This window comes from Doryrhamphus excisus, chromosome 1 (assembly GCF_030265055.1).
Source record: "Doryrhamphus excisus isolate RoL2022-K1 chromosome 1, RoL_Dexc_1.0, whole genome shotgun sequence".
In the NCBI taxonomy this organism is placed as follows: Eukaryota; Metazoa; Chordata; class Actinopteri; order Syngnathiformes; family Syngnathidae; genus Doryrhamphus; species Doryrhamphus excisus.
In genome coordinates, this window is record NC_080466.1 from 23,034,755 (window position 1) to 23,055,577 (window position 20,823).

Consider the following 20,823-nt stretch of genomic DNA (forward strand, 5'->3'; position numbering starts at 1 on the left):
AAAATAGATTTTGGACAATGCGGGCATTGATCCCGCTCCCTCTCACATGCGAAGCGAGCGCTCTACCATTTGAGCTAATTCCCCTGCTGTTGCAGCATTGGCAGAGAAGGTCCAGTCTTATAACTATTTTGGTTCCTTTGCTGGACTACGTCAGGGCGACACAGACTCTGCCTTTCTGAGTGCAAACCTAAAGCAGTCCCTGGTGGTCTAGTGGCTAGGATTCAGCGCTTTCACCGCTGCGGCCCGGGTTCGATTCCCGGTCAGGGAATTGACATTTGGCTAGGTTTTGACTGGAGATAGAGTCGCCAGATCGTCAAGTACCGAGGCCATGTCGGCGAAGACGGCAGTACATGGCACAGGCACAGCTTCACTCTTCCCCCACTTTAGGCCCCGACTGAAAAAGCAGAACCCCCCATCGCAGCTAAAATAGCCCACTTGGGAGAGCGTTGGACCGGAGTTCAAAAGGTCCTCACAATAACCTCACTCCTCCTGATGGTCGTTACGTCTTTCAATAATGGGGTGTTAAAATGTGGATTGTAAAAAGGAACAAAGACAATCCATCTGCAAACTGGTCAACGGACACGTAAACAGTGCAGGTACCCTGCTTTGTGCGGCTCCTTTTCAGTGTCCTCCATTGTCAGCGAACCTCACAAGGTCACAGTTTTTTCCTGATCAGGGCACCGTTTTAGGTTGTGTGGATGAGTGGTCTAAAGCACCAGATGAAGGCTCCTTTTGCTCAGGGGGCACTGGTTGAAATCCCACAGCTGGCATTTTCCTGGTCAGGTCCATTATCCACGACTGGAATGATTTGGCAGCAAAGGACTGTCAGATTGTACAACACACCCGAGCACCTCATGAGCAGAGTTATCCTTTTCCGGGCAAGAACCAAAAACTCTGACTCGAAGGTGCTGATTGCTGCTCCCAGTTGCTTCTAATTCGTCTGCGAGCAAAAATTGAACTTTAGAGTCTGGTTAATTGAAAAGATTTGCTAGCTAGCCAGGAGTTGAAACTTGAATCTTCTGAGATGAGTTATCCTCTGCCCCACTATTCGTACAACAAAAGGACCTGTCATTTAAGGTTAGCTTCTGGATTGTCACTGTTTCGCCAAGACTACAATTGGGTTGAGAGAAAAGTACTTTTTAGACAAGACAATAACAAAAGCAACACACACCTGCCATGACCCAGGGTTGGTGCGGACACAACAATGAGTACGAACCACGATATGATTACAGCTGTCTAACCCGTAGGCAACACGTCATCCACTGCGCCACTAGCCATTCAACAAAATAACCTGGAGTTTAAGGTTGGGTTCTAACTAGGCTACCACAGTTTCTGCATTACCAAACACTAATTCAGATGTTGGGACTCATTTTCAGTCAACAAGACCATGTCAACAAAGGTCCTGCAGGAGATGAGGTGACCGAGAGGTTAAGGTGCTGGACTGCTAATCCATTGTGTTCTGCGTGCATGGGTTTGAATCCCATCCTCATGGGACTATACCAATGCAGTAGTTTTGACACCACCTGTGTTTTTAGGAAACATCATTAGAATGCAATTAATCAAAGTATCAGGTACGATGTTGGAGATGGAGAATGCTTTTTTAGCAGGAAAAAGACACAATATACCATTTGGAGAATGCAGGCATCGATTCCACTTCATCAATGAAATGTTTTCCGCATGTTGCACAATTTTCCACAGGAAAGAAATCTTGACGATGTATCACCAAAAGTGCTGCACCGCCCAATGTGGGGCTGAAACTAGTTAAGTAAACCTTTTGGACCTCGATGACCCATCAAGAAGTCAACCTTTGTTGGTTCAGAACAGGCACAGAACATCCCTGCCTCCCTCTGAATCTTGCAGGTCACTGGGAAGATATTCGGCTCGAAGGACCATTTGGTCCCGAACATGAAACTTTTGATCTGAGTGTCCGGGATTCAAGTCCCTGTTCAGGTGACCAGGTCTGAGGTCCACTTGCAAACGCCTCCTTTTGCTCTCAAAATACAAGGACAACAGGACAACACCTCGGTACTTTATGGAAAATTCATGAGGAGCCGGGCTTTTAACTGGAACTGGAAAGACTTGCAGCCCCGCACTGTCTGAAGTGGGATTTGAACCCACGCCACATTAGAGACTGCAACCTGAATGCAGCGCCTTCGACCGCTCGGCCATCCTTCTGTTACCTGCGAAAACAGGTCAGCTGTGGAATTGATCAAACATCAGGATGGCCACGTCAATAAAAACAGAACAAAAAATGATATCGAGAGCAGCAAAAGGCCTGATTAGCTCAGTGGGTAGAGCTTGAGACTCTTAATCTCATGGTCGTGGGTTCGAGCCCCGCGTTGGGCGATTTAGCAGTTTTATTGATACATCTGTAAGATATCTTTCCTGTTGAAAATTGTTCAACATGCTGAAAACATTTAATTCCAAATACATTAAAACAAGTCTTTTGACCAAAGGCCTGGGGGCTCACTTCGTAGGGCATCAGACTTTAAATCTGAGTGTTCAAGTCCCTTCAGAGATCAAGCACATGTCATTGTTCCTATTTGTCACCTTGACTTTTTTTGTAAAAGAAGGACTTGAAAGGCCATGTTTCCACCCAGTTTCGAACTGGGGACCTTTTGCGTGTTAGGCAAACGTGATAACCACTACACTATGGAAACCTGAAAGTAGGGGCTTTTAACGGGACTGGTGAAGTCACAAAGTAGTTGCCAAACAATGAAACACGACGATGTGTCCAAAGTGGGGGCAGATTGACAATTGTCCAAATGGACAAAGATGTCTCCTTTGTAGGGAAAATTGTTCCAGAAATAATGGGCTTTTCTTCAACAAAACAAGACATCACAATCGCGGCTTGAAAGAAACACCTTAGCCACCCTCGGGGTCACTTTGATATCTCCGTGGACTCAACTTGTGCCCTTGGAGTCAATGGTTTGTAAATAGGCTTGTAACCTCCTCTAACCTTGTCTGGATGGCTGGATGTCTGGCCTTTTGAAGAATGAAGTTAAGGTCCTTTCAGCCAGCCAATAAGCATTTTCAAACTATTTGCCAAGTCACAAAATAAATAGGGATTGTTCTGAAAACCGGGCTTGAACCAGGGACCTTTACAACTTCAGTCTAACGTTCTCCAAAGTGAGTATTTCAGCTTCTTAGGTGGTGTTCTGCTTTTTCAGTCGTGGGTAAAAGTGGGGGCAGGGTGAAGCTGTGTCTGTGCCACGTATGTTGCTGTGTACCTGGTCCAGTGTGTTCTCATCTTGGGTTGGAATGTCCCCATGCTGGTAACGGGTGGGGAATACAGTCCGTTGATGAGGATAAGAGCTACAGAAAATGGGGAGGATTTCACTGGTTGAAGTCTCCAGCTACCATAAAAACGGTCATGGGCCACAAGCCTGTTCTGAATCCCGCTTTGGCCAATCAACACGACATCGACTCAGCAGCAGTCCTTGTTAGTATAGTAGCCAGTATCTCCGCCTGTCACATGGAAGATTGCGCGGTTTGATTCCCAGACGGGGAGTTCCTATTTTGTATGTCACGTTGAACCTTGAGCAGGGTTGCGGTTGCAACAACCAGTCCGGGAGAACAAGACCTCTATTCATCTTCTTCTCCAAGTGCTCAGCTGTGTTGTACAATCTGACAGTCCTTTGCTACCAAATCATTCCAGTCGTGGATGATGGACCTGACCAGGAAAATGACAGCTGTGGGATTTCAACCAGTGGCTCCTGAGCGAAAGGAGCCTTAATCTGGTTCTTTAGACCACTCATCCACACAACCCAAAACGGTGCCCTGATCAGGAAAAAACCGAGGACTAAGACAAATCCTATCTCCACTCAAAACCTAACCAAATGTCAGTTCCCTGACCGGGAATCGAACAACGGCCGCGGCGGTGAGAGCACCAAGTCCCAGCCACTAGACCACCAGGGACTGCATCATGGCTGCACTCTGATAGGTAGAGACTGTGTCGCTTTGACGTACTCCAGCAAAGGAACCAAAATAGTTCTGAGACTATTATTAGCTCAAATGGTAGAGCGCTCGCTTAGCATGTGAGAGGTAGCGGGATCAATACCCGCATTCTCCATAAACTCATTTTTTTTTTGATGAAATGTTCCCAAGTAGCGAATACTAATCCGGGCCCCAATCCTGATATCTAGGCCAAATACAGCCATCGGTATCACCCTAAACCCAGTCCTAACCTAAACCCAGTCCTAACTGCATTCTCCCCTCTAGCACCTTGTCTTGTCTTGTTGTGGGATCAATGCCCGCAGTCTCCAAGGAGCTCTTTGCCTTTTGTAGAAGAGATGTTGGGATTGGATCTACCCCTTAGCATCCGACAAATACCCCAAACCAGGGGAATTACCTCAAATGGTAAAGTGCTTGCTTAGCATGCGAGAAGTAGTAGTAGTAGAAGAGTCGATACCTGCATTCTCCAAGGAATCCTTTGTATTTTGTAAAAGAGATGTGGGATCGGAAATGAGTCCAGGATCTATCCCTCAGCGTCAGACAAATACACCAAACCTAATCCTGGCCGCGTTCTCTAGATTGGTCTCTTATCATGGAATAGTGTAGAAACCCAGTACGTGATTTATTGTTCTCAAGTAGCGCATCAAGGTGACCCCAACAATTCCACCGAGGGCTTGCAGAGATGAAGAGGCCCCAGTCCCGAAATGTCCACCCCCAAGATGGACTGAGGTCTTCAACTACCCGCATGGACAATCCAAATATCTTCTGGACAAAAAAAGTTTGTGGTCAGACAAGACAAAGGTTGAGCCGGTCACCTGAACATGAAACGTTTGATCTGAGTGTCCGGGATTCAAGTCCCTGTTCAGGTGACCAGGACTGAGGTCCACTTGCAAACGCCTCCTTTTTGCCCTCAAAATACGAGGGCAACAGGACAATCCCTTGGTACTTTATGGAAACTACATGAGGAGCCTGGCTTTTAACTGGAACTGGAAAGACTTGTGGCCCCGCACACAAACCAAGTATCTTCTGATCAGCTGATCCTTAACATCAGCTGTCACAGACATTGGCGTCGTTTGGGGACCTCATTCTGATCCACGGTTACCACTGATTTGTAGAGTAAGTGTCAGGTTCAAACTCCTGTGACACTTAAAAAACACTTAAATACAGAAATACAGAAGAGACAGGAGAGGAGAGTGAAACCACATACCCAGTGACATGCCGCTCCACTCTGAATATGCAGTTCACACTCCTCTTCTTTTATTCTCTTTCGGGTGTCCCTACTACATGGTCGTGCAACTCAAGGGGGGGGGGGGGGGGGGGGCAGTTGCACGAGTTGTATTTGTTTGTCTATGTGTGTGTGTATGTGAGAGCAATTACTTTTAATGTTTTATGAGTTCTTATCTTAACACATTCTTGCAGGATTAACATGAGCATCTGCAGAGTCGCTGTTGGTGCATCCAAGCACCTCCAGGACCTGGGGGTCGCTGAGGGTCTCTGATTAGGGTCACGGGAACATTCCTTCTTCAGCACATTCAAACACTTTCTATTGTCTAAGCAAATGGATATTAGGGTGATAACTAACAAAATAATACCTCTATCTACATTTTATTCTAACACTCGCCCGATATGCGCTCCGCAGCGCCTTGTCATTCCAGCCGCTCTCTGTCGCTATCCAATCGACTCGACAACCGGCTGCGGGAGCGCAGCACACAGCAGAGGGCGGAGCCTCTCCGACCCACACGTCGGCTCCAAATCCTTCCTCCTTCCTCCTTCCGGCACCACTCCTCCCTCCCTGCTCCAGCAGTGGAGCGCCGTCTGATGACGTCGGGAGTGTTGTCCCCATGCAGCTGGGAGCCAGTCGCCTTTCGTCAGTGGAGAGGAGTCACCGTCCACGCCTGTGGCTGTGCCTGTACTGTGGGAGTCCTACACACAATTTCCCGCTGTCCAGTTCGCCCAGCACGCCAACGCTCTTCCTCCACCAGGGATATTCCCCAGCTGCTGGCACTGCCCGCTCCAACCACACCGGCTGCGTCATCCGCTTTGGTGGGCCGACTTCAGGTGGAAGCTACGATATCCTGGGCGGGGCAAGCTTCTCCTACCACAGCATTAATTGACTCTGGGGCGGACGAGAACTTCATTGATAGCGGACTCGTCGGTTCTCTCAACATTCCTACTGTTGAGCTTGTCCCCCACAAGAATGTCCGCTCGCTAGATGAACATCACCTGGCATGCATTACGCATCAGACGCGCACCATATCCTTGGTGCTGTCGGGTAACCACCACAAGGTCACAAATTTTTTTCTTATGCCCTCTCGCTCAGCTCTGTTAGTACTCGGCCTCCCCTGGCATCCCGTGTGTGTGTTGTGATTGTGATGTTTTGTCATTCAGCGCCACTTTGCAGTTTGTTGACATTTGCTGCCAGCCAATCAGGATGCGACACAGACGTCAGACAAGTAAAGGGACTCGCCTGCCACGCGGGCATGATTACCATTACCATTACCATCGATCAGGGATGGCCACTGAATTAAGAATCAATGCCAGAAACCTGATAATGTTTTGATGCAGACTGGTCATGATGCCTCTGAAGTTCACCAAAGCAGACCTTACTTAAGGTGACTACACTTTCAAAGTTCCCAGTGATGACTGAACCTCTCGCTTCTTGTGTTCCCCGAGAAACTCGGTCAGCTGTGGATTTGATCAAAAAGGCCAGGTTAAGAGAAAAGGCCTGCTCACGGGAGACTGGGGTTCGATTCCCCGACGGGGAGTTCCTCTTTTGTATGTCACAATGTCAACAAACAAACCCTTCTCATTAGAACAAAACCTCTCTTAATCTTCTTCTCAAGGTGTTCAGGTGTCTTGTACAATCTGACAGTCTTTTGCTGCCAAATCATTCCAGTCGTGGATAATGGAGCTGACCAGGAAAATGCCAGCTGTGGGATTTCAACCAGTGCCTCCTGAGCGTAAGGAACCTTAATCTGGCGCTTTCGATCACTCATCCACCCAACCTGTGCCCTGATCAGGAAAAAAAACTGTGACCTTGTGAGGTTCACTGACAACAGAGGACACTCAAAAGGAGCCGCACAAAGCTGGGTACTTGTACAGATGTCAGCAGCAGAGTGGCGCAGCGGTAGCGTGCTGGGCCCATAACCCAGAGGTCGATGGATCGAAACCATCCTCTGCTATGGCTGTACTCTTTACGTGTCCTTTGAAGAGCTTGCAGATGTATGGTCTTTGTTACTTAGCTGACCTGGTCCAGTAAAGAGTTCACGCTTCCTTTACTGCTGTTCTCGATGCATTTATTGCTCTTGAGTGCATTCACACGCCATTGCGGGACATTGAAGCATCGTGAAACACCGTAACTGTCCTCACTAGTCCATTGTCACTCTTATGGACTTGAAAAATCCCAGCCAGTTTCCATTCGTTTCCGGAAACCTTTTCCTCTTTGACGATCACCACATCTCCAACTTGCATGTTTCTTCTTGGCGTATGCCATCTTTGTCTCAGAGCAGTGTTGGTCAGATACTCCTTCCACCATTTGTTCCAGAACTATTCCGACAAATATTGCAATTATCTCCATCTCATTTTAGTATACAAGTCCATCCATCCATCCATCCATTTTCCTTCGCTTATCCAGGTCCAGGTCGCGGGGGGCAGCAGTCTTAGTAGGGAAGCCTAGATTTCCCGATCCCCGGCCACCTCCTCCATCTCCACCGGGAGGACACCAAGGTGTTCCCAGGCCAGCTGTGAGACATAATCCCTCCAGCGTGTCCTAGGTCTGCCCCGGGGCCTTTTCCCGGCTGGGTATGCCCGGAACACCTCACCAGGGAGGCGTCCGTGAGGCATCCGGACTAGATGCCCGAGCCACCTCAACTGACTCCTCTCGACTGGGGATTTGTTTTGGTGAAGTAGGTGCAGACACATCTATTAAAAAGTGAAAATACAAAATATACAGTATACAGTATAAATATATGTACACGGTCTGTTTTTTGTTTGTTGTTCCGGAACTGCAGTCTGATTGTTTTTCCTAAGAGTCCAAACTGAGCGTTAATTTAACGCATATAGAGTGTCAAAGTGGCAGGATGAGGCAGAGGTGGGGTGTGAACAGTGTCGGGGGGGGGGGTTCCGGGACTTGTTGATGAGGCTGACAGCAGACGGGAAGAAACTGTTCTTGTGGCGTGAGGATTTGGTCCTGATGCCACCTCAACTGACTCCTCTCGATGTGAAGGAGAAGCGGCTCTACTCTGAGCCCTCCCGGATGACTGAGCTCCTCACCCTATCTCTTAGGGTGAGTCCAGCTACCCTACGGAGGAAACTCATTTCAGCCGCCTGTATCCGAGATGTCATTCTTTCGGTCATGACCCAAAGCTCATGACCATAGGTGAGGGTGGGAACATAGATCGACCGGTAAATTGAAAGCTTTTTTAACCACGACGGTCCGTTACAGCGACCGCATTACTGCCGAGGCTGCGCCGATCCGTCTGTCGACCTCACGCTCCCACTTTCCCTCACTCGTGACCATACCTAAGATACCTAAACTCCTCCACCTGGAGTAGGACCTCATTCCCAACCCGAAGGGAAAACTCCACCCTTTTACGACTGAGAACCACGGCCTCTGATTTGGAGGTACTGAGTCTCATCCCAGACGCTTCGCACTCAGATGCAAACCGTCCCAGTAAGCGCTGAAGGTCACAGCCCGTAGAGGCCATAAGAACCACATCATCTGCAAATAGCAGAGATGAGATTCTAAGGCCCCTGAAACAGATTCCCTCAACACCTTGGCTGCGCCTAGAAATTCTGGGATGTCCATAAGTGCACTTGGCACCAGGACACCCTTGGCTGCAGGTCTATGATCGACTTTGCAGTCGTGTCATCAGACCTGCGTCCGCATGTTCTGGACAGGCGGGTGAAGAGAGGGGCTGAGCTGTCAACTGATCACCACCTGGTGATGAGTTGGATTAGATGGCGGGGGAGGATGCTGGACAGACCTGGTAGACCCAAACGAGTAGTGAGGGTGTGCTGGGAACGTCTGGCAGAGTCTCCCGTTCGTCGAGTCTTCAACTCTCACCTAAGAGTCCAAACTGAGCGTTAATTTAACGCATATAGAGTGTCAAAGTGGCAGGATGAGGCAGAGGTGGGGTGTGAACAGTGTCGGGGGGGGGGGTTCCGGGACTTGTTGATGAGGCTGACAGCAGACGGGAAGAAACTGTTCTTGTGGCGTGAGGTTTTGGTCCTGATGGACCGCAGCCTCCTCTCAAAGAGACTGTGTCCGGGTTGAGAAGGATCGGCCACAATCCTTTTCTGCACGCCTTAGGGTCATGGAGGCGTACAGATCCTGGAGGGACGGGAGATTGCAGGAGGTGAGGATGGACTCAATGATGGAGCTGTAGAAGTGCACCAACATTGTCTTTGGCAGGATGAATTTCTTCAGCTGCCATAGAAACGTAGGAAGTACATCCTCTGCTGTGCCTTCTTGATGAGGGAGCTGATGTTCGGCTCCCACTGGAGGTCCTGGGATATGATGGTACCCAGGATGCGGAAGGACTCCACAATGTCAATTGTAGAGTCACAGAGGGTGATGGGGACAGGAGAGGCTGAGTTCTTCCTGTTGACAACCATCTCCACTGTTTTTAGGGCGTTGAGCTCCAGGTTGTTCAGGTTGCACCAATTCACCAGATGGTCAACCTCTCACCTGTAGGCAAACTTGTCGCCGTCAGAGATGAGTCCGATGAGGGTGGTGTCGTCCGCAGACTTCGGGAGCTTGACAGACTGGTGACTGGAGGTGCAACTGTTTGTGTACAGGGAGAAGAGCAGAGGAGAAAGAACGCAGCCCTGGGGGGATCAGGTGCTGACGGTTTTTGCATCTGAGATGTGTTTCCCCAGCTTCACGCACTGTTTCCTGTCAGACAGGAAGTCTGTAATCCACCTGCAGGTGGAGTCAGGCACGCTCAGCTGGGAGAACTTCTCCTGGAGCAGAGTTGGGAGGATGGTGTTGAAGGCGGAGCTGAAGTCCACAAACAGGATCCTAGCATAGGTTCCTGCGGAGTCCAGGTGCTGGAGGACCAACACACCAAGGCAGCCGTCCGCAGTGCCATTTTGGAAACACGTGGTGGCATGGGAATAAATGTCTACATGGTAATCAGGTGGTTAGGTGTCAGTGGTTCCAGACACATGGGTTGTTTACATTGTCCACAGTAAGAGGGTGATTATTCACAACAGACATGGCTTCCTAAAGAAAGGTTCTCAAGGAACTGTCACTCAACCTGCCAGCACTGTTTGCTAGGACTTAAATGAGCACGCTTTTGATGGTTCTGATCTGGTGCTCCCAAACACCTCCCATATGGCTTGCATTCATGACAAAGTTGCATTGCTTGTCTGCCAGGTAGTCTGTTACTCTTTCTGTGTTTATTTCCTTTAGAGACTTTTCCATTTCATTTTTAGTTCAAACTAAGTATGTTCCCTGATCTGATCGGATGTGCCAAACAGCACCTCTGATGGCAATGAAGCATCTTGGGGCATTGATGAATGAGTCAGTGGTCAAGTCCTCCAGCATCTCTATATGAACACCTCCAGAACATAGACAAGTGAATAGTAGACTGTACATTTTTTGTTCTTTACGCCCTTGTTTTGTGTGAAAGGGGCCAAAACAATCCATGCCACCATAGGTAATTGGTGGAGAAGGCTCAATGTGGTCTTGAGGTAAGTCAGCCATCTTTTGTTCCTCTGTGGCTCCTCGAGCTTTCCGGCATGGGATGCACTGTCAAATATGTTGAGCCACTGCTTTGCTCCCTCCCACAATCCAGTAGTCATTTGCTCTGAGTTAATTCAAGAACCAATATAGTTCTGAGACTAGTTCTGAAGCTTATATTCACTTACTGACTTAGACGCACACTGTAACACCAGCCTGCCTGCTCCTGTTCGCTTTGGTTGCTTTATCAAGCCTGACGCGGCCTCGGCCTTTGCCACTCTGTTCTCCACTGCGTCTGAGGCTTTTATGACCTCCGACGCTGCACTGGACACCGAGCAGCTGATGAACTGCTTTACTTCTACCTGTGCGACTTTCTTGGACAGTTTAGCTCCTCTGAAAGTCATGCGCCCCAAAACTAAACAAGAAGAGTGGCTCAATGATGTCACTCGAGCAGCCCGGCGTGAATGCCGAAAAGCAGAGCGCAGGTGGAAGAAAGACGGTCTACAGGTCTCCTATCAAATTCTCAAGGACAGTTGGAGACATTATCAGAATGTGGTGAAGACTGAGAAAACAAAATACCTCTCAGACTTGATATCAGACAATATTAACAACCCACGTGTTCTTTTTAAAAGTATTGACTCTGTTTTAAATCCCAGTCCATCCACTATACTTGAACAATCATATGAAACGTGTGAAAACTTTTTGCAGTTTTTTAAGGACAAGGTTGCATCTGTACGAAGTAATATATCACCACCCCCCTCTTTTAATATGCCCACATTGACACAGTGCTCTAAAGGTTTTTATCAGTTTGAACCGGTGTCACTGGCTTTTATCACGGAGATGGTAAAGGGTCTTAAGCCTTCTTCTTCCCCCATCGACCCAGTCCCACCTCGCTTTTTTAGGGAGGTGTGGCCAACCGTGGGTCCTTCTGTGTGTGCCATCATCAACAGTAGCCTGGCCTCTGGTACCGTGCCATCTTTCTGTAAAAAGGCTACTGTTGAACATTTGTTGAAAAAAAATAGTCTGGATCCTTCAATTTTATCAAATTATCGGCCAATCTCTAAACTGCCTTTTATCTCAAAGATTTTAGAAAGAAGTGTTCTTGCACAGATGCAACCTTTTTTAGATGAGAATGGGATTTTAGACACTTTTCAGTCAGGTTACAGGGCTTTTCATAGCACTGAGTCTGCACTTTTAAAGGTTTTTAACGACCTATTTTTAATAACTGACTCTGGTGGTTCAGCCATTTTAGTGCTTTTAGACCTGACTGCTGCTTTTGACACAGTGGACCATACCATTCTTTTATCTCGCCTGGAGAACTGTGTGGGTGTCAGGGGGTCTGCTCTTGAGTGGTTTAGATCGTACCTGTCAGGGAGATGCCTTGCCGTGGGACTTGGGGGATCTTACTCCTCCACTGCTCCGCTTGACTGTGGAGTTCCGCAAGGATCAATTCTTGGGCCCATTTTATTTGCCCTCTACCTGGTCCCACTTGGCGCAGTACTTAAAAAGCATGGCATCTCCTATCACTTGTATGCGGACGACTGCCAGCTGTACTTGCCACTCGCAAAAAATAATCATGCCCCCCTGACACCCCTTCTTGAGTGCTTAAGGGATGTCAAGGCCTGGTTGGCTCACAACTTTTTAATGCTTAACGAGGAGAAGACCGAAGCTATCCTCCTCAACTATAAAGGCCCCCCTATAGACTTCGGTCCCCTCCAAAACAACATTCATCCCTCAGCCACCAGCCTTGGCGTCATAATAGACAGTGATTTTAAACTCAACAAACAAATTAATGCAGTTATAAAATCCTGTTTTTATCATCTTCGGCTTTTATCTAAAATTAAATCTTTTTTATCTTTGCAACACTTTGAGCAAGTCATGCACGCTTTTATTTCATCACGTCTGGACTACTGTAATGCACTTTACTCTGGAATTAGCCAAAAGTCTCTCTCCCGCTTACAGTTAGTCCAGAACTCTGCGGCACGGCTTTTAACAGGAACCAAAAAGGCGGAGCACATCACCCCAATTCTGGCCTCCCTTCATTGGTTGCCTGTTCGTTTTAGGATTGATTTTAAGATTTTATTGTTTGTTTTTAAGGCGTTGAATGGGCTGGCCCCCAAATACATCTCGGACCTCATCCAAGTTTACTCTCCAGCTCGGTCACTGAGGTCCGAGGGCCAGCTCCAACTTGTGGTGCCCAAGACGAGACTTAAGACCAGGGGGGACCGAGCCTTTTCTGTGGTCGGCCCCAAACTATGGAACTCTCTGCCCTCCCAAGTAAAAAAGGCCCCCAATATCGAAAGCTTTAAGTCTCGTCTTAAAACCCACTTTTATTCTCTGGCTTTTAACTCAGAGTGAGTCGTATCGTCCTGTGTCTTTTAGTTCTTTGTTTTTATTGTAATTGGTTCTATTTTTTTATACTTTTATTGCTTTGTTTCTTGTTTTTAATATTTTAATATCTATTTTATTATTTTATTTCTTAAATGCTCTTTTAGTTTTGGATTATTACTTTTTATTTTTACTCGTCTGTGCAGCACTTTGGAAACTCTGTTTATAAAATGTGCTATATAAATGAAGTGGATTGGATTGGATTGGATTGGATTCAGCAGCACAGTGGCGAACTGTAAATTTATGTGCATTACCGTTTCCACAGGTTCCCGATTTGTACAACCCGGCATTAATACCTCTTAGTGTAATTCTACCTTATTGGTGGATGCCTTCTTCTGGTCGCTCCTCAGGGCTGACCTCTGGTAGTGGTGCGGTGGACCCGACGTGAGTGATAGGTTACCGACCGAGAACATGACTGGTGTTTGTGCCCCGATTTCTTTCCTTCCTCCAATGAACCCATGACCGTGGCTTTATTAGCACCACGCTCTGACCAACTGAGCTAATCGACCACAGGACACCATTGCATCAAATGTTTCCAGCTAAAATCGACTAACTCATCCTTAACAGACCGCATTCTCCGTGCCATGCTGTTTTCTTTACCTTTACCTGGTCGGTTGGTTGCCTTGATGGGGGTGTTTCGCAGTTCACTGGGTTCTGCACTGTTGGTTATGGGGCCGGGGGGTTATGAGGGGCAGGGTGTTGTCGACGGGGGCTTTTGTTGTTCCTTCACGGTCCGCATTCTCTGCACTCGTGGTCTAAATTTTGGGTAGAGGATAATGGGGTCCACTGCCCCCATTGATCTGCTCCTTGCAGTCTTGGTGACTGAGAGGATTGTTGACGCTCTGCTTTGACATGCTGTTTTGTTTACTTCTCGAGGGTGTTTCACTGGTGACAATTGACACTTTGGTCTCCCTCCCTTGTATGAACATGTTTCCCCATTGGTGAACTGTTTTTGTGTCCGTGCCAGATGCACAGGATTTCCTTTTCTACTAAAGGCACCATTCAAGTCAAGTTTGCATGCTTCACAGGCACGATGCTTTAGTTGGTCAAATTACATGTCTAGCAAAGAGGGGCTCATTGGTTCCAATTCCAGCAGTCCTCTACTGGTATTTCCATACTTTTTTTTATCAGAGGTCATGTTGAGATACAAAGCCTGTTTTCAGGAGAAATGCAAGACCCCGGGATACAATAGGTCTTCTTTGTACACTTTTCAGCAGCAGACATTTTGAAAAGCACCCCTGGTTTACTGCCCAGGAGTAACAGCCTCGGCCACTCTGGAATGAAGGGTGACGCCACTTCAAGATGCAAGAAGCTGTCAGGAGTGGGATTCGAACCCACGCCTCATTCGAGACTGCAACCTGAAGGCAGTGCCTTCGACCACTCGGCCACCCTGACCCTCCAGAGGCTACTTTTTAAAAGGCAATCACACACTCTGCATTTTGTTTCCCATGTGGGTATTATGTTATGTTAGTCCAGATTAACAGCCTAGGTATTTGTGTCAGTCCCAGGGACCATTTCCAGACCCTCGTGTGACACTTTTTTGGAGAGCCCTTGCATTCTTCCCAATAGGTAAACCCTTTGTATCGGTGCCAAATATATACGGGATTCCCCACCTGCTGACCGAATGACACACGACAAATGGCGTTGTCTCAACGTTGCAAGCAGTTACTGTCTAGAAGAGTAAAGGCAGCATTGCCAGGTTGACATGCTCAGCTGGCACTATGGCTTAGCTGGTGAAAGTGCCTGTCTAATAAACAGGAGATCCTGGGTTCAAATCCCAGCAGTACCTGGGTGCTTGGTCCGTGAAACTTTGGCAGCTGAATTTTGATCCACGTACCTCTTTTTGTCACTTGCCCTTCAAAAACGAGTCTACGGTGCATCCACACCTGACATGATTTTTGTGGATCCCATTACGCCAGAAGGAGCTAAATCCAAAGAGTATGAGATTGTGATATTTTGTCATTCAGTGCCACTTTGCATAGGCTCAGCCACTTTTCTCCAACATGCGGCATTGGTGGTTCAGTGGTAGAATTCTCGCTTGCCAAGCGGGAGGCCCGGGTCCAATTCCCTGCCAATGCAGTGTATATCAGCTTGTACCTTTCTTTAGAGTTCATGTGAAAAAGTACAAAGGCTCTTTTTCCTGCAAAAGGGTAGAACTCAGAATGACACCTGAAAAGTAAGAGAACGGACCACCTGACAGTTAAGGTGGACAGCACTTGAGTATTTGCACATTTCTGTCAGAAGTAGAAACTTATTGAAACCTTACTGCAGTGATGCTGATGTAGTCTCTGTGCAATTGGTCAGAGCATTGGCCGGGCCGCGCTTGTGTTGTTGACATTTGGTGCCAGCCAATCAGGATGCGAGACAGATGTCAGACAAGCAGAGAGACTTTGGAGAAATGAAGTCAGGTATTTGAATCCCGTCTAAGCCAGCAGTCAAGTCACAGTTTTCTTCTCCACAATATTATTTTTTTCCAATTAATCCCTATATAATTACAAACTATTCATATCAGGCTTATATTGATACCAGTGCTTGAAATAAAATACAAAATCAATGCAATGTCACAAAGAATATTTATTTATCAGGTTGCCACACTCAAGAACACTCTCAATAATAATAAAAAAAATCTACATTTAAGCAGTTATGAATAAAGAATATACACATTGTTCATTTATTTTGCCGCCTTTGTTTCTCCTTTTCATAAAACGGAGAGGCCTGGAACTCCCTCCAGCTCATCTCTTTTCCCATCCTGTGCTCTCTATAGATGGAGAACACTTTGGCAGGACAGTAGATGTACTTCTCTGAAGCCAGCGTGGATGTGGGGGCTTTTCCGGCCCTGCTTCAGCTGCATCCTGCAGAGGCATTTTCGGACAGGGGGTGGAGGAGATTCCTCCCTCTTTCTCTTCTTCTGCTGTTTTTCCTCCACCCTCTTTCTTGTCTCATCCACCTCTCGCTGGAAGAAGTCTGTTTGACTGAAATCTTTAAATGGCATCTTCGGGTCTGTCAGACCTTCTGCAGCAATAAGATTATCTGACAGGGCCTTGTTGATGAACGTCGTGGTTGATGTCCCATCCACTTGATATTTTCATTTTGGTTGGCCACAGCACAGACATGGTTTTTGTTTGAGTTTTTTGACACAGGAGGTGGTTGCTGCTGCTCCAACGGGGTATGAGCAGGTGGTGGTGGTGAAATAACCATCACTGCAGGCAGTGTCACTACAGGCACAAGATGCAACTATTCCAACAAAGGTACAAATGATTACGTTTTTACCTGGCTTTGCTTTGGCTGAGCGAGAAGTCCTTTCAGGCAAGAAAACAGCAAAAAGCAACACACACCAGCCGTGACTCAGACAAAACACAGAATACAAACAACAACACGATTACGGCTACAAGCTATCGTTTTTTGGGTGAGAACCATGAACTCTTACTCAGAGGTGCGGATTGCTCATTCTCGCTGCTTCAAATTTGCCTGCGAGCAAACCTTGAACTTTAGACTCAGATCAATCGAAATGGTTGCCGACGCTCTTTCTCTGTCTTGTTGCCGTTTCTCATTGAGGTTTCCTGACTGAGAGCAGATCGGCCTCACGGCTGGTTGGTTGTCTCCCGTGGACGGGCAGACCTTTCCAGCAAGCATTGGTAGTGCTGGGCTGGTCGTTTCTTGCTCGGTCTGGCTGCACTCGCAAGCCAAGGAGCTCGGCGCGGTGCTGCACCTGCCTCTTGTTTTAAACACGGGATAAGGGGAGAGCGCGAACGCAGTCCCCCACTACCACAAATTATGCAGTCGAGATTCCCGCATTTGGGGAATTCGCAGAGGTCAGCTCAACCCATGTGCAATGGCTGAGCCTCGCCCTGGGTGAACCACCTTCTTGATCATGGTATCTCCCCTGGCAGGTAAGTATGAGTTGCACCGGTCCCGCCCGGACTAGTCTCTCGCACATACCACATGCTGAGTGGTGGTCTCATCAGGTCGCCCACAACAAGCCCAGCCACTTGACCTGTGTCCAAATTCAGAGACAGGACTCTGGTTATCTCAATGAGTCAGTCTGTATGGCACTCTTGTGACTTCATTCTGAGCAAAGGCAGCGGCAGCAAGTGGCTTAGGGCAGTTGCTGCAGACGTTCAATGCGGAGACTGAAGTACTGACTCCACGTCCCTAGTCACACCATGTAACATGAGAGGCCAATATGTTTAACCCTGACACGTGTAGATGTGCAAGGTCGTTGTGAGTCAGTGGGTTGTCAGGTTCAAACTCCTGTGGCACTTGTAAAAACACTTAAATGCAGAAATACAGAAGAGACAGACAACAATATTCAAAGTTACTCGCAGCGAGGAGAGTGAAACCACATACCCAGTGACATGCCGCTCCACTGAGTTCAAACTCCTCTTTATTTATTCTCTTTCGGGGGTCCCTACTACATGGTCATGCAACTCTAGGGGTGGCAGTTGCACGAGCTGTATTTGTTTCTCTATGTGTATGTGTGTGTATGTGAGAGGAATTACTTTTATTGTTTTATGAGTTCTTATCTTGACACGTTCTTGCAGGATTAACGTGAACATCTGCAGGGTTGCGGTTGGCGCATCCAGGCACCTCCAGGACCTGGGGGTTGCTGGGGGTCTCTGATCAGGGTCACAGGAACATTTCTTCTTCAGCACATTCAAACACTCTTTCTATTGTCTAAGCAAATGGATATAAGGGTGATAACTGATGCTATATTCATTCTATCTACATTTTATTCTAACAAGGATCTATCCCTGAGCATCCGACAAATGCTCTGTCTCACCCTAAACCCAGTCCTGACAGCATTCTCAGTCGAGGACCTTGTCTTATTGTGTTGTCCATGTTTTGTTTATATTTCTGTTGTCATTCGCTTCAGGATGACAACGGTTTGTGCTTCAAGATGACCCCAACCATTCGACTGAGGCCGAAGACAAATCCTAGCTCCAGTCAAAACCTACCCAAATGTCAATTCCCTGACCGGGAATCGAACCCGGGCCGCGGCGGTGAGAGCGCCGAATCCTAGCCACTAGACCACCAGGGACCGCTTTATGTCTGCACTCAGCAAGGCAGAGACAATGTCACTTTGACGTACTCCAGCAAAGGAACCAAAATAGTTCTGTGACTGGACCTTCTCTGCCAACATTGCAGCAGCAGGGGAATTACCTCAGATAGTAGAGCGCTTCCCTTAAATGTTAGACCCGAACCTCTTTTGTTTTGCTAATGTGGTCTGTTTTCTTAGCCCCGCAAATGTCCAAATGCACAATGTTTTTGCCTTTGTCGAGAGCATTGTAGTACATATGACATTTATGCTACATATGACATCAGAAATGATGGATATTTCTTCAACAGAACATGACGTCTGATTCAAAACATTTACTTGAAATGTTGGAGAGAAAAAAATGGAGTCGCTGAAACACATATGCAAGGCACTGCTGGGATTTGAACCCAGGACCTCCTGTTTACGAGACAGGAACTTTGACCAACTAAGCCACAGCGCCGGCAAAGGAGTGTCTTCAGTGTTAGGCGAACCACTGCATGACGGAAACCACACCAGTGGCCAGGCTTTCAACAGGACTGGTGAAATCCTGCCAGTGTAAGCGGACCGAATCCACGATTATTCTCCTCCTTGGTCTTCGTTGTGTCAAGGATGAGGATGTTGTTTGCATGCAACGACACCACAGCGGCCACCTCCTTCCTATGAGCCCCTTCGTGCAGGCCAGTGACGCACCCGATCAGTCATCCGGGAAATATGGATTGTGTGTCCAAACTGGGGACAGATGCCCGTGTACACACCTTCAGGGATCAAGCACATATCCTTGTTCCCATTTGTCACCTTGATTTTTTTGTGAAAGAAGGAATTGAACGGCCTTGCTTCCACCCAGTTTCCTAGGGTGAGCCCTTTAAGGGGACTGGTGAAGCAGTTGCCAAACAATGACACAAGACGATGTGTCCAAAGTGGGGGCATATTGACAATTGTCCAAATCGACAAATGTTTCTCCCTTGTAGGGAAAATTGTTCCACAAATTATGGGCTTTTCTTCAACAAAACATGAAATCACAATCACGGCTTGACAGGTTTGGCTTGTAACCTCCTCTAACGTTGTCTGGAGGGGTGGCCCTTTGATGAATGAAGTTAAGGTCCTTTCAGCCTGCCAATAAGCATTTTCAAACTATTGGCAAAGTCGCAACGTAAACAGGGATTGTGCTCAAACCCAGGTTTGAACCACGGACCTTTAAATCTTAATTCTCGCACTCGCCCGACTGAGCGATTCAGCTGCAAAGGTGGTGTTCCACTTTTTCAGTAGAGGCTAAAAGAGGGGCCAGGGTGAAGCTGTGTTTCTGCCACATGTGTTGCTGTGTACCTGGCCCAGGGTGTTCTCATCTTGGGTTGGTATGTCCCCATGCTGGTAATGTGGGGTCTACTCTTCTCCGCCTGAACAGGGACTTGAACCCTGGACAATCAGATTAAAAGTCTGATGCTCTACCAACTGAGCTATCCAGGCCCTTGATGAATGAGGACAACTCACAAGGCAAAATCCTCTGGCATACTGTACTTGACCTTGCAGAGATGAAGAAGCCCCTGTGCCGAAATTGCCACCTCCAAGATCGACGGAGGTCTTAAACTGCCCACATGGACAAGCCTAATATCTTCTGGACAAAAAGAGTTAATGGTCAGACAAGACAAAGGTTGAGCCAATCACCTGAACAATAAACTTTTGATCTGAGTGTCCGGGATTCAAGTCCCTGTTCAGGTGACCAGGTGGCCACGAGCCCTCCAACTAATGCACCTGTAGTTTAAGGCTATGTTCTGGATTATCAGTGTTTCGCCAAGAGTAAAATTGGGTCGAGCGAGAAGTCCTTTCAGGCAAGAAAACAACAAAAAGCAACACACACCAGCCGTGACCCAGACAAAACACAGAATACAAACAACAACACAATTACGGCTATAAGCTATCCTTTTTTAGGTGAGAACCATGAACTCCTACTCAGAGGTGCGGATTGCTCATTCTCGCTGCTTCAAATTTGCCTGCGAGCAAACCTTGAACTTTAGACGCAGATCAATCGAAATGGTTGCCGACGCCCCTTTCTCTGTCTTGTCGCCGTTTCTCATTGAGGTTTCCTGACTGAGAGCAGATCGGCCTCATGGCTGGTTGGTTGTCTCCCGCGGACGGGCAGACCTTTCCAGCAAGCATTGGTAGTGCTGGGCTGGTCGTTTCTTGCTTGGTCTGGCTGCACTCGCAAGCCAAGGAGCTCAGCGCGGTGCTGCACCTGCCTCTTGTTTTAAACACAGGATAAGGGGAGAGCGCGAACACAGTCCCCCACTACCACAAATTACGCAGTCGAGATTCCCACGTTTGGGGAATTCGCAGAGGTCAGCTCAACCCATGTGCAATGGCTCGACCCTGGGTGAACCACCTTCTTGATCATGGTATCTCCCCTGCCAGGTAAGTATGAGTTGCACCGGTCTCGCCCGGACTAGTCTCTCGCACATGCCACATGCTAAGTGGTGGTCTCATCAGGTCGCCCACAACAAGCCCAGCCACTGGACGTACTCTGAGTTAAATTCAAAATCATTTCCAGTGAGGTTAATTTCCAATAATTGTAAAAGTTGTTTCTGGGGTCTTGTCCTGTCAGGGTATTCATCAAATATGTATTTGACAGCTTCTAGGCCCCTCTTGGTATCGATATTCGTGTACATATTGTCCACGTCTAGCGAAAAAAAGAAGGCCTGGGCCGGCAATTTAATTTTTTTGGACTAACTCGACAAAATTGTAGGTATCTTTCACATAAGCCAAATGT

At 47.6% G+C, this 20,823-nt stretch overlaps 8 non-coding genes across 8 annotated transcripts; 1 reads left to right on the forward strand and 7 right to left on the reverse strand.

The window, feature by feature from the left end:
* Positions 1-196: 196 nt before the first annotated feature.
* trnae-uuc (transfer RNA glutamic acid (anticodon UUC)) lies at positions 197-268 on the forward strand. Its single transcript has one exon. It is a non-coding gene; the product is annotated as a tRNA-Glu (tRNA).
* A 2,319-nt stretch (positions 269-2,587) lies between these two features.
* On the reverse strand, positions 2,588-2,660 carry trnav-aac (transfer RNA valine (anticodon AAC)). The gene has a single exon. It is a non-coding gene; the product is annotated as a tRNA-Val (tRNA).
* Positions 2,661-14,340: 11,680 nt separating this feature from the next.
* On the reverse strand, positions 14,341-14,422 carry trnal-cag (transfer RNA leucine (anticodon CAG)). The gene has a single exon. It is a non-coding gene; the product is annotated as a tRNA-Leu (tRNA).
* A 2,339-nt stretch (positions 14,423-16,761) lies between these two features.
* Positions 16,762-16,925, reverse strand: LOC131101584 (U1 spliceosomal RNA). The gene has a single exon (XR_009119239.1). It is a non-coding gene; the product is annotated as a U1 spliceosomal RNA (small nuclear RNA).
* Positions 16,926-17,993: 1,068 nt separating this feature from the next.
* trnae-cuc (transfer RNA glutamic acid (anticodon CUC)) lies at positions 17,994-18,065 on the reverse strand. Its single transcript has one exon. It is a non-coding gene; the product is annotated as a tRNA-Glu (tRNA).
* A 383-nt stretch (positions 18,066-18,448) lies between these two features.
* trnat-cgu (transfer RNA threonine (anticodon CGU)) lies at positions 18,449-18,522 on the reverse strand. The gene has a single exon. It is a non-coding gene; the product is annotated as a tRNA-Thr (tRNA).
* Positions 18,523-19,453: 931 nt separating this feature from the next.
* Positions 19,454-19,526, reverse strand: trnak-uuu (transfer RNA lysine (anticodon UUU)). The gene has a single exon. It is a non-coding gene; the product is annotated as a tRNA-Lys (tRNA).
* A 791-nt stretch (positions 19,527-20,317) lies between these two features.
* Positions 20,318-20,476, reverse strand: LOC131101590 (U1 spliceosomal RNA). The gene has a single exon (XR_009119240.1). It is a non-coding gene; the product is annotated as a U1 spliceosomal RNA (small nuclear RNA).
* Between the last annotated feature and the right edge of the window lie 347 nt (positions 20,477-20,823).